Source organism: Cervus canadensis, chromosome X, assembly GCF_019320065.1.
Source record: "Cervus canadensis isolate Bull #8, Minnesota chromosome X, ASM1932006v1, whole genome shotgun sequence".
Lineage (NCBI taxonomy): Eukaryota > Metazoa > Chordata > Mammalia > Artiodactyla > Cervidae > Cervus > Cervus canadensis.
Genome location: NC_057419.1, coordinates 100,971,210 through 100,983,702, shown reverse-complemented (window position 1 = coordinate 100,983,702; position 12,493 = coordinate 100,971,210).

Here is a 12,493-nt window from a genome sequence, read left to right as displayed (position 1 = left end):
CATTCCAGTATTCTTGCCTGGAAAATTCCATGGACAGAAGAGCCTGATGGGCCAAAGTCCATGGAGTCATAAGGAGTAGGACACGAATGAACAACTAAGCACGCTTACTCACACACAGGCACAAGTGTCTGAACACTGGCATATCTGCTCCTTGGCACTCTCACTTGCCATGAGACCATGGCAGAGTGGAGGAAGCTGGGGGCAGTGGGGATGAAAACAAAAACTGCCAGAAGATATGTATCTTGATAAAGCTATAATTCAAAAAGATACATACACCCTTATGTTCATAGCAGCATTATTTATAATAACTAAGACATGGAAGCTACCTAAATGTCTATCTACAGATAAATGGATAAAGAAGATATGGTATATATACACAATGAAACATTACTCAGCCATAAAAAATGAAATGATGCCATTTGCAGCAACATAGATGGACTTAGAGATTATCATACCACGTGAAGCAAGTCAGAGAAAGACAAATATCATATGATATCACTTATATATGGAATATAAAAAAAGATACGAACTTATTTACAAAACAGAAAGAGATTCACAAACATAGAAAACAAACTTATGGTTATCAAAGGGGATAGGTGGGGAGGGGGAGGGATAAATTAGAAGTTTGGGATGAACAGAAACACACTATTGTGTATAAAATAGATTACCAACAGGGACCTACTATATAGCACAGGAAACTATATTCAGTATTTTGTAATAGCTTATAATGGAAAAGAATGTGAAAAAGAATATATATATATAGTTTTTTATATATAAATATATTTATATGTATAAATATTTATATATATACCCACAGATATATATGTTTCTAAATCACTTTGCTGTATACCAGAAAATAACACAACATTGTAAATCAACTATATTTCAATAAAATTAAAAAAAAACTGTCAGAAGAACAACTTCTTCCTCCAAGCCCCTGTCCACACAAGGATAATTTCTCTTATTTTGACACTTCCCACTTCATCTCATAATGGTTAAAACTGGCCTATTTGAAGCCCAGCTCAAGTGCCATCTCTTGTGAGACCCCACAGTATTTCATACAACTCTGGTTTACAAATAAAGAAGTGAAAGCTCAGAAAGGTTAAGTAACTTGCCCAAAGCCGTGGACCTAGTAAACAGCACAGCTGAGGGATGAGAGAATGACTAACACTGAGCACTTACTCTGTAACATTGCTACTGTTACCATCTCTCCCAGTTTACAGATGCTGCAAATTGGCATACGGATCTGCAGTTACCCTGCTAGTAAGTGAAAAGATAAGATTCACAGTCAGATTTGCTGACTCATCCCACCAGGATAGGGTTTGTCAATTTCAGCACTATTAACATTCTGGGCTGGATGCTTGTGTGTGTGATGGAGGGCTGCCCTGTGAGTTGGGGGATGCTTAGTAGCATCTCTGGCCTCTACCCACTAGATGCTAGTAGCACAACTACCAAGTCTCCAAACATTGCCGGAAGTCTTCTGGGGGACAAAATTGCCCCCTCCACCTTCACGTGACAGCCACTGCTATTGGACCTCTGGTCATCAGCCCTTACAGGGAACTCCTGCTTGGTTCCAAACCTGATGCACTGGAACCATTGATGCATTTGGAACAAAAGAGATAATCTTGCTTTCTAGGAAATTCTCTCAAGGATGTTCTCAAACTCATGTGTGACTTAGAGTTTTTAGTTTTGCCTGATTCCCTGGTGGCTCAGAGGTTAAAGCATCTGCCTGCAATGCAGGAGACCTGGGTTCAATCCCTGGGTCGGGAAGATCTCCTGGAGAAGGAAATGGCAACCCACTCCACTATTCTTGCCTGGAGACGCCCATGGACGGAGGAGCCTCATGGGCTACAGTCCACGGGGTCGCAAAGAATCGGACATGACTGAGCGACTTCACTTTCACTTTCAAATGTTCTATGAACACCTGTTAGGATAACTGGAAAAAGTCTATTTAGTTAGTACAAAGGCATATTCAGAAAAAAGTGAAATAAATCAAAGATAGAATTATAGATATGTTTTCTTACTTTCCATTTCTGTTCTTGACTCAAACCCAAGATGAGCTGTACTTTTTGGGTTTGTTATTCAAACTCCATTTATCCTGGGCTTCTGGACCTCTCAAAATTATGATCTGGCCAGGATGTTCATTTAATCCTGAATCTGAGACAATATATTGTAGCTATTATGATGGCTGAAGATATCTTGGGAAGGGATGATGAAGAGGGATGTCATCTTGATCCTTGAAAACCTTAGTCTCTCATCATGCAGACTGTGTGCCAAGTCTTCTGTGTCCTGAGCCTTTTTTTACTCCATTTAGAGAGAAATTCTCTAGGGGAAGCAGATATGTATTTGGCCTTGGCGTCATAGAAAAATCTTTTCCTGCTCAGATCCTCAGTTTCCTTCCTGAGCAACATGAGAGACTCACAACAACTGACTATGAATGCTACTAAGTTTCTATGGCTAATAAACCTAGGACCATTGTTAGCCCTTAATACTAGTCACTTGCATTTGTAAAGCATTTATTAGATATAAAGGAGATATACTATTTCATAGACTCAAAGACACTCAAAAGTCTCTTTTTCATGTTTTAACATCTCTGAGATTGAAATGCATCCTAAAATTGATGACATCTTAGGTTAGATGAAATTATTTTTCAAAAAATTGGGAAAACAATACAGAGTGGGAAATATTTTATTCTCAAAATAGGGACATCTGAAACAACTACCATCTTACATAATTTCATTTAGAAATAGAAACGTCTTTTATGATAATGTAGGATAATCTTCCCCAAGAAAGAAAACTTTCCACTTTACATTGATGTAGTATCTAAAATAAAACTAGGATTAAAAACATTAATGTCTATTTGGCATGACTTACCACGTTACCACAATCCAGCATCATCTGAGAACAACTGGTCTCTCTCCAAATATCTTCATATCCATTATTTATCTGGATCCTCAAACACACTATGAAGTGAGGGCAGTAGTTAATATCACCATTTTACAAATGAGTTAGCTGAGGTTCAGGGGAAATAAACTTCATTTTTCAAGATGGTATTACTAGAAACTCAAAGCATGTAGTTTAAAAGTTCTTGCTGGGGAATTTCATGTTAGATGCATGGTGCAGTGTAGAAAGACTTGAAAACTGTGGGGCTGTGTCCTAGGGGCAAATATTTCAAGTATAGTGAAGATAATCTTTCTAAAGTCACAAGACTATTGGGTGAAATCTGACCTGCTGAGCTCACTGAAAACAGAGTTGTTCTTGTCATATCACACATGATTTTACTGGCTTACATAGCCCACACAGACTACTTTGTTACATTTGATTTTTATTATTTTCCATTAATGTAGTAATGTAGCCTGGTCAACTTGAGGTTTAGTATGAAAGGAGTTTGATTAATAAAACAGTGATAAACTTCGGTAATGCTGGTCATTATATTTGTACATATGGATCCATCCCAGGCATAGGTGAAAAAGGACAGACAACAGTCTCTGTTGTCTGGGCTGCGTTTCTGCTGGGGCAGACCCTGGACCAAACACTTCAAAAAAGCAATTGACCATTCCATTCATGTACAAGTTTTCGTGTGGATGTATGTTTTTATTTCTCTTAAGTATATACCTTGGAGTTAAAATTGCTTGGTCATGTTCTAACTCTGTGTTTAAACTTTTGAGAAACTGCCAGATTGTTTTCAAAGGTGACTGCACTATTTCACATTTTCACTAGCAGTCAATGAAGCCTCCAGTTTCTCTGCATCCTTGTCACAACAGTCTTTTTGCTCATAGCCATTCTAGTGAGTATAAAGTGTTCAATTTGCATTTCCCTCATGACTTTTTCATGTGCTTACTGAGTATCTGTATATCTTATTTGGAGAAATAGTTATTTAATAGCTTTGACCACTTAAATATCCATCAACCAATAAGTGGATAAACAAAATGTAGTACATCCATATAGTGGAATATTATTTTCAGGCATAAAAAGAATGAGTTATTAATACATGCTACAACATGGATGAAGCTTGAAAACATTATACTAAGTGAAACAAACCAGACACAAAATGTTACGTATTGTGTGATTCTATTTATGTGAAATGTCCAGAATAGGCAAATTCATAGAGACAGAAAGTAGGCTAATGGTAACAAGGGACTGAGATGGTAGGGAATGTGGAATCACTACCAATGAGTACAGTTTCTTTTTGAAATGATAAAAATGCTCAGGAATTAGCGATGATGAATGCACAATCTAATGAATATGCTAAAGCTACTGAATTGTGAGCTTTAAAAGAGACACAGAAGTACAGAACAGACTTTTGAACTCTGTGGGAGAAGGTGAGGGTGGGATGTTTCGAAAGAACAGCATGTATATTATCTATGGTGAAACAGATCACCAGCTCAGGTGGGATGCATGAGACAAGTGCTCGGGCCTGGTGCACTGGGAAGACCCAGAGGAATCCGGTGGAGAGGGAGGTGGGAGGGGGGATCAGGATGGGGAATACGTGTAACTCTATGGCTGATTCATATCAGTGTATGACAAAACCCTCTGAAATGTTGTGAGGTAATTAGCCTCCAACTAATAAAAAAAATTAAATTAAATTAAATTTAAAAAAAGAAAAAAAAATAAAATAATGAATTTTATAGTATGTGAATTGTATCTCAGTTTTAAAAATCAAGTGATCATAGATGTTTTCATGTATTTCTGAACTCTCCATTTTGTTGCATAGATCTATATTTCTATCTGTCCTTCAATACTATGCTGTTTTTTTAAATTTTTGTTTCTTTAAAAAATTTTTATTCTAATGAGCATAGTTGATTAGCAATGTCGTGTTAGTTGCAGGTATACCATGCTGTCTTGATAATATATACATCTATATTGCCTAAAAATTAAGTAGTGTGAATCCTTCAACTTTGTGCTTGTTAAAGATGATTTCATAAATTTTGTCAATTTCTACAGAAAATCCTGTTGAGATTTTTTTTTCACTTATTTTTATTAGTTGGAGGCTAATTACTTTACAATATTGTAGTGGGTTTTGTCATACATTGACATGAATCAGCCATGGAGTTACCTGTTGAGATTTTAATTGGGAATTTGTTAGATTTATCTAACAACAGACCTGAATTCACCTTGCTCTGAGATACACTCTTACTAGTGGTAGAGTGATCCTTCTCCAAAGGATGCTAAGTAAAGATTAATATGGACAAATGGGGAAACTTAGGTTTTGAGAGATTAGTTAACTCATACAAGGTTACAGCTAACATTGCAGATGTGACTGAAACCTGGATCTGATTCACAAGCCTCTGTGCTTTCTCTGATGCCAGACTACCAATTTTAGGATTTTCAGTGAAAATTCAGTGTGATTCCAGTGTGCTGTGGCTGCTAAAAGATGATCCTAATTGGTTTGCTGTTTAGAAAGAGGGTGAAAGTCGCTCAGTCGTGTCCGACTCTTTGCGACCCCATGGACTATGCAGTTCATGGAATTCTCTAGGCCACAATACTGGAGTGGATAGCCTTTCTGTTTTCAGGGGATCTTCCCAACCCAGGGATCGAACCCAGGTCTCCCACCTGCAAGGAGATCCAACCAGTCAATTCTAAAGGAAATCGTTACTGAATATTCATTGGAAAGACTAATGCTGAAGCTGAAACTCCAATCCTTTGGCCACCTGATAAGAACTGACTCATTGGAAAAGACCTTAATGCTGGGAAAGATTGAAGGCAGGAGGAGAAGGGGATGACAGAGGATGAGATGGTTGGATGGCATCACCGACATGATGGACATGAGTTTGAGTAGGTTCCAGGAGTTGGTGATGGACAGGGAAGCCTGGCATGCTGCAGTCCATGGGGTCACAAAGAGTCGGACACAACTGAGCGACTGAACTGAACTGAACTTAAAAAGAGGGAGATGGGAATTCTGCCCTCCTCTGGCCTATCAGAACTGTTCTCAGGTATTGTGTCCAGTTCTGGGAAATATGCTCTTAGAGGGCTTGGGAATAGACTTTACCATCGTGTTCAGCAGAGAACTAATGCTGGTATAGAAGCATCCTAGAGTTTTGTGCAATGTGGAAGAGCTTCAGTTTAGCCTAGGAAGGGAGAAACCAGGGGAGAAAAAACAAATAGCCTCAGAGATCAGAAAGGCTGTCTTGGAAAGCTTCTAGTGGCAGAACTTGTGAAAAAGTATCTACGGTTTGGCTTGTTGAGCTCAGGGACATTTTCAGCTCTCATAGCCCATGAATTCGTGGTCATTGGAAGTTGTGGTCTGTGCCTTATCAAAGTGTGTTCTCCTGTTCTAGTACTTTGCACAGGACCTGAGCATAGTACTAACTCATTAATTGTTTCTTGAGTCGAACAGAACCCTTGCTATAAATATAATGGAATCATTAGAAAATTGAACCTCAACTATATTGGAGTTTAACTTGACAATGGAATTATTACCGAATTTTTCAACCCCTGAAACAAAAATTCTTTGTTAAGTGATACAATATTTATGTGAATTAGCACCAACCTTTGGGATGGCATTAAACATTCCCCATTAATAACGGCTTCTGAGTGATAGTGTATACTTGGCAAGGAATGGGAGCATTTATGGGTTTTCTCTCCCACTATTCACAGCCTTTCAATGAAAGCGGTGGCTCACTTGAGGTGAGGGAATAAAGAACAAGGGAGCACTTGGATTCTTCCCTGTGCTCTTCACATTGGGACTGGTGAACAAGGCTGACTTCATTCCACAGCTGGATTGATATGCAAATTTACCCCCACTAATTGGCTTCCCCAGCTGTCTCCAGAGGGCGGATGTATTCTTTTATAAAGTGCTGTCTAGGGCGGCATTGAGAACATTAGAACTACTTAATTGAATATCAATGAATCTTTATAAACTAATAATGATAAAGAGCCTGGGAAGCTTGATGTAGGTTTGGTGTATTGGGAAGAGTAGAGCCCTGAATTGAATTTGTGGGAAGTGAACATTTCTCTGGGTTTTATAAAATTCAGTTTAGGCTGCTTTGACCCGAAGTCCTTGAAAGTCCCACAGGTGCCTTCTTCAACACGTGAGGTGGTGCGGGTTGACCATGAGCAAATGCATGGGTCTATGCCCACTCCCCATAGATAGACAGACACATGCACACCTTCCCCCAATACAGGAAATCTTCCCCTAATACAGAAAAGCAAGAAGAGTCACTACTTTCCCCAAATCAGCTTCAGAACCTAGGGCACTGCCACCAAACTGAGAATACCTGCTCTCACTGCACAGTGCAGTGGGGGTATGTCTCCTCTGTCCTGGCAGAGCTGACATTTGGACACTGATTTATGCCTTCAAGTCCTACCAGGAAGTCCGCTGAACGGACCAAAAGAGCAAGTCAAACTAAAAGAACAAACAAATCCCGTGCAGTTAAAAGCAGCTGGGCTGGTATTGCTGGATCTGGGATGTTTAGAAGTTCACTGAATTGTACCTAAGAGGAGGATTTCATTTTCCTCCTTTTCTCTCCCTCCCTCTAAAACCTGTGTTTCTAGACCTTCAAAAGCATTATACAAAAAAGATACAACAAAACTGCAATTACACTAAAAGAAATAGACATAGATTGATGGAACAAAATAAAAAGTCTAGAAACAGGCCCCAGTATATAAGAATTTATTATGCATTAAGGGTATTATTTCTGATCTGGAGAAAAGGGCAACTTGATCCATAACAGGCACTGGGAGAATTGGTTAACTATTTAATATAAACATTTATTATTAAAGATAGACCTCACAGGATACTCCTAAACAAATTCGGGTTGTTTAAAAAGTTTGATATATGTTACTTTCTCCATATATTCTCTCCTTCTCCCTCCTTCATGTAAAATAGACAGCCAATGGGGATTTGCTCTATGACTCAGGGAACTCAAACAGGGGCTCTGCGACAGACTGAAGGGTGGGATGAGGAGGGAGATGGGAGGGAGGTCGGGAGGGAGGGGACATGGGTGTACCTATGGCTGATTCTTGTTGATGTATGACAGAAAACCACAAACTTCTGTAAAGCGATTATCCTTCAATTTAAAAAAAGTTTGTTATGTGGCCATTTAAAATGAAATGAGATATACATATATACATAAACATAGATGGCTAGACATGAGATATTATTAGTTTTAAAAATCCAGTTGCAGAATAATATACCTATTCAAATCTCTTTTGAGAAAACTCTATATAAAAATGTCCCCAGTAAAAATAATTACTTCGTTTATCAGAGAGAACCTTTTCCCTTGCATGACATACTACAATGACACTTTGACATATATTCATAAAAACAAAGCAAAACCCCCCACAGAATCTCTGTGTGTTTTGGAATAAGCATGAAATACACTTTGATTTAAAAAAATCAAGAAAAGCAAAAAGAGTTATCTATACAAAAAGAAATAATGAAGGAGGCAATGAGCTGAATAATAATGTGATTTGGGGGTAAATAAAACATTTTCAGCTTGAAAGTGGAGGAAGAAGCCATAAAGAGAAAGTCTGATAAACTTGATTTTAAAAAAGAACTACAAGTCAAGAAAATCACCAAAAATAAAATTAAAGGGCCAATGACAGAGGCAGAACAATATTTGCAATGAATATATATATCAAGTATTCTGACAAGTCAATAAGAAAAGATGAATTCGCTCAACAGAAACACAGGACACGGATATGAACAGACAGTTCACAATAGAGAAATACAAAAGCCAATAAACATGAAAACCATAATAGCAGTAAAAACCACAAATTTAAAAATGCTGTCTTTATTATCTATCAAATTAGGAAGCTTTTCTTTTAGTGCTAATGCCAAGTTGTGGCAGAGATGTGAGAAGAACATTCATCTACACAGCTGGAAGACAATTGGCAATGTATATCAAGAGCCTTAGAATGTTTCATAGACTTTGGCCCAGGAATTCTATTTTTATTGACACACATCTTAAGCTCCTGCAGAGGTTCAATGTTCAAAGATTTACATATAAAGATTTTTACTCATAATAGCCTCAAATTGTGAATAACCTAAGTGTTCACTGATTGCCATTTAGTTCAATATATTAATTAAGTAATTATTAGTTAAGCAATTATGCTATTGCTATCTGAATGTTACATAAAAAATTTTAAAGTCTTTTAACAGACTATTGATATGAGGAAATGCTCATTCTCCAGAAATGGAAAAATAATACATAAAGGAGGAATAAGGATTACTCTCTCCTCTAAGTAGTTTCATCTTAAAAAGAACTCTCCCTGACACTTCATTCTCTTCTAACTACCTGACCAAGATTCCTTTCCTTCTATTCATGTCCAAATTTTTCATACGAGTAGTCCACAAACTCACCTCTTTTTCATTCTTAAAGCATCACAATTTGGATTCTAGCCCTGAATCTGCTCCCAGAAACTAACCACTAATGACAGCTCTGTTACTAAGTGTGGAAGATCCATTGCAGGTCTCCACACTGGTCAGGGCTGGTTTGTCTTCTTCCACGTGCCCTTTTAAGACTAGGTTCCCAAGCGGGAATCTTCTGACTATTCACTCTCTTCCTAGGTGATCTTATCCACTCTCAGGATTTTCATTATATTTCATTATTACCTTGGGCAGAGTACTCTTGTGATTCCTATCTTTTGCCCAGATCTCTGCCTTCAAACTTCAGAACCGTGTCTGTCTGTCTGTTGGATATTTCCATCTGGATGTCCCTCAATACAGTATTTACTGTTTCACTTGGTGGCATCACCACTCTTTCCGTAGGAATGTCCTTGTATGCTTATTTCTCTCTTTCTCCTTCTCTCTCTCACCCTTATCCTTATTCCCTCACTGCCCACTAAGAACATGCATGCACATTTAACCTCCTCAATAGCAGGCACCATGGCTTAGTCACCAGTGTACCCCAGCACCTTGTGTAGTGCCTGGTACCCAAGTAGGTACTTAAATATTGGTTAAATGAATGAATGAAACTATTGACTCTTTATTCACATTAATTCTTTTGATTCTTTCACTGATTTTGCTTGTATTTTTAAAGCAGAGAGAAAAATGTAAAAATTGCTTTCCTTCTGCCATCTTTTGTGGGAATAATATCAAGTAAAAAATGTGAGTGCCCACTTAGGTCCCTCCAGTCACATTAAAAGCTGATCCCTACAACATTTTGCTGCATAAACATCTTGACCTTGATAATACTTGTAAGTACATGGTTAAATGTAAATACATATAAACATGTCCTTTTTAATGGAAGTACAGTTGATGTACAAAATTGTGTTAGTTTCAAGTGCATAGCAAAGTGATTCAGTTATATATACATATATATGTATATATATTTTAAATTGCAATCATATTAGACATATGAGACTGCAATTTTTTTTTAATTTATTTATTTATTTTTTCAGTGGGTTTTGTCATACATTGACATGAATCAGCAATAGATTTACACGTATTCCCCATCCCGATCCCCTCTCCACCCGATTCCTCTGGGTCTTCCCAGTGCACCAGGTTCAAGCACTTGGACATATGAGACTGCAATTTATTCTTTCACCTAACAAGATATCATGGATGTCTTTACAGGACACATAAATCTATCCTTGCTTTTTTTATGGCTACATAGAGCCCCATTGTGTAGATATACTGTAATAAATTGAAGCATTCCTTATTGATAAAAACTTAGGTTGTTTACCTAAGTAAATATTTTTGTAGAAGGAATTATTGATTCTTTGAAATGAATTTTAGTGTTGTGAAGCATGTAGATACAAAATTTTATTACACATTGCCTAGTTTTATACATATATAAATGCATGTATCAATACATATATAATTATACATGTATTTATATGTGCTCATTCTATTTAACAGTCCATGTGTATTTAGTTCCTTTTACAACCAGTAATATATGATATTACCAACCTTTTAATGCTTGCTGATTTGGCTGGAAAAATAGTATATTATTTTAATTTTTATGCTCTTTAGTAAAACTGAACATATTTTAGTACATTAATTGGCTGTTTGTATTATTTTTTTAAAATCTGTGAATAACATCTGGTGTTCTTTGATCATTTTTTAGTTAATTAATTTTTATTTTTGACCGTGCCAGGTGGCATGTGGGATCTTTGTTGCCGGACCAGGGACCTAACCTGAGCCCCCCGCAGTGGAAGTGCAGTCATAACCACTGGAACACCAGGAGAGTCCCTTTCATTTTTTGATTGGATTGTTTGTAGAAATACTTTGCTTAGAAGAACTATTAACCCTTTTGTCAGATATGCTGCAAATATTTTTCCTAGTCTATTGTTTGTCCTTTATATATATTGTTTGCCATATAGTTTTAAATCTTCTAGGTACTGATATTGTCAATATGTTGCATTAGGGTTTTTCAGTTTGAATATTTTACTTAAATATTACTTTCTACTTTCTTGTAAAACTCCAGTTTTTACATGTTGCTTTTTAACTTACCTGAATATTTTTTGTATAATGTGTGAAATAAAGTTGCATATTTTATTCCAAATAGATAATGGTCCCTATGTGCTATTCGTTGAATAATGTTTACTTTCCCCAATGATTTGTAAATATCATAAACCTTATTATACATTACATTCGTAGACAGGCATATATGTCTGTTTCTAGAATACTTATTCTGTTTATTTGATCTACCTGATTCTTTCTGTGCTGGTAATATGCTATTTTAATAGATTTTGATATTTATAGTAGATTAGTACATATGTTCTCCATTATTCTTCTTATCTAAAGGTGTTCTTATTTATAATTACATTACATCTTCCAGAAGAAACTCAGAATCAACTTGGAATGTTCAAAAAAATTATCATTGATTCTTTGATTGGAGTCACATTTTTATAATAATTTGCAAAAAATCTGCCTCTTGATGATACTGTCTTTCTCTGTAGGAATCAGGTGTGTCAAATCCATCCATTTGGATCTTATTGTGTGTCCTTTGATACGATTTGGGTTCTTCTAAATCCTTCTAGATTTGCTGTTCATCAAGCCTCTGTTCTGACATTTGGGCCAGTCTGGATAAAGTAGATTTTTCTTAATGAGGGATTGGATATGCAGATCAGGGACAAGGGAGGGAATGATTGTCTCAGAATCACATAGCAAATTAATGATGGGGCTAGGCTGATGGTAGAGACAGAGATGGAGAGAGAAAAATAGGGAGAAACAGGGATATTTTGCACAGAAGGTAAATTATCTTTGCAAAGGGAGGAACTGTGATCCACCCACAAAGTGGGTGGAAGGAGTGGTAAAGACAAAGAGTGGGGGACCGTTGTGCCCCTCTTCTGCTCACAGGACTTACTGTCAAGAGGGTACAGAGTGTGTTTAATACACAATTATTTGCAGTAAGTCTGTTATTAGAAGATCAGAGGGATGGGATGGGGAGGGAGGTGGGAGGGGGGATCGGGATGGGGAACACATGTAATTCCATGGCTGATTCTTGTCAATGTATGGCAAAAACCACTACAATATTGTAAAGTAATTAGCCTCCAACTAATAAAAATAAATGAAAAAAAAAACAAAAAAAAAAAACGAAGAAGA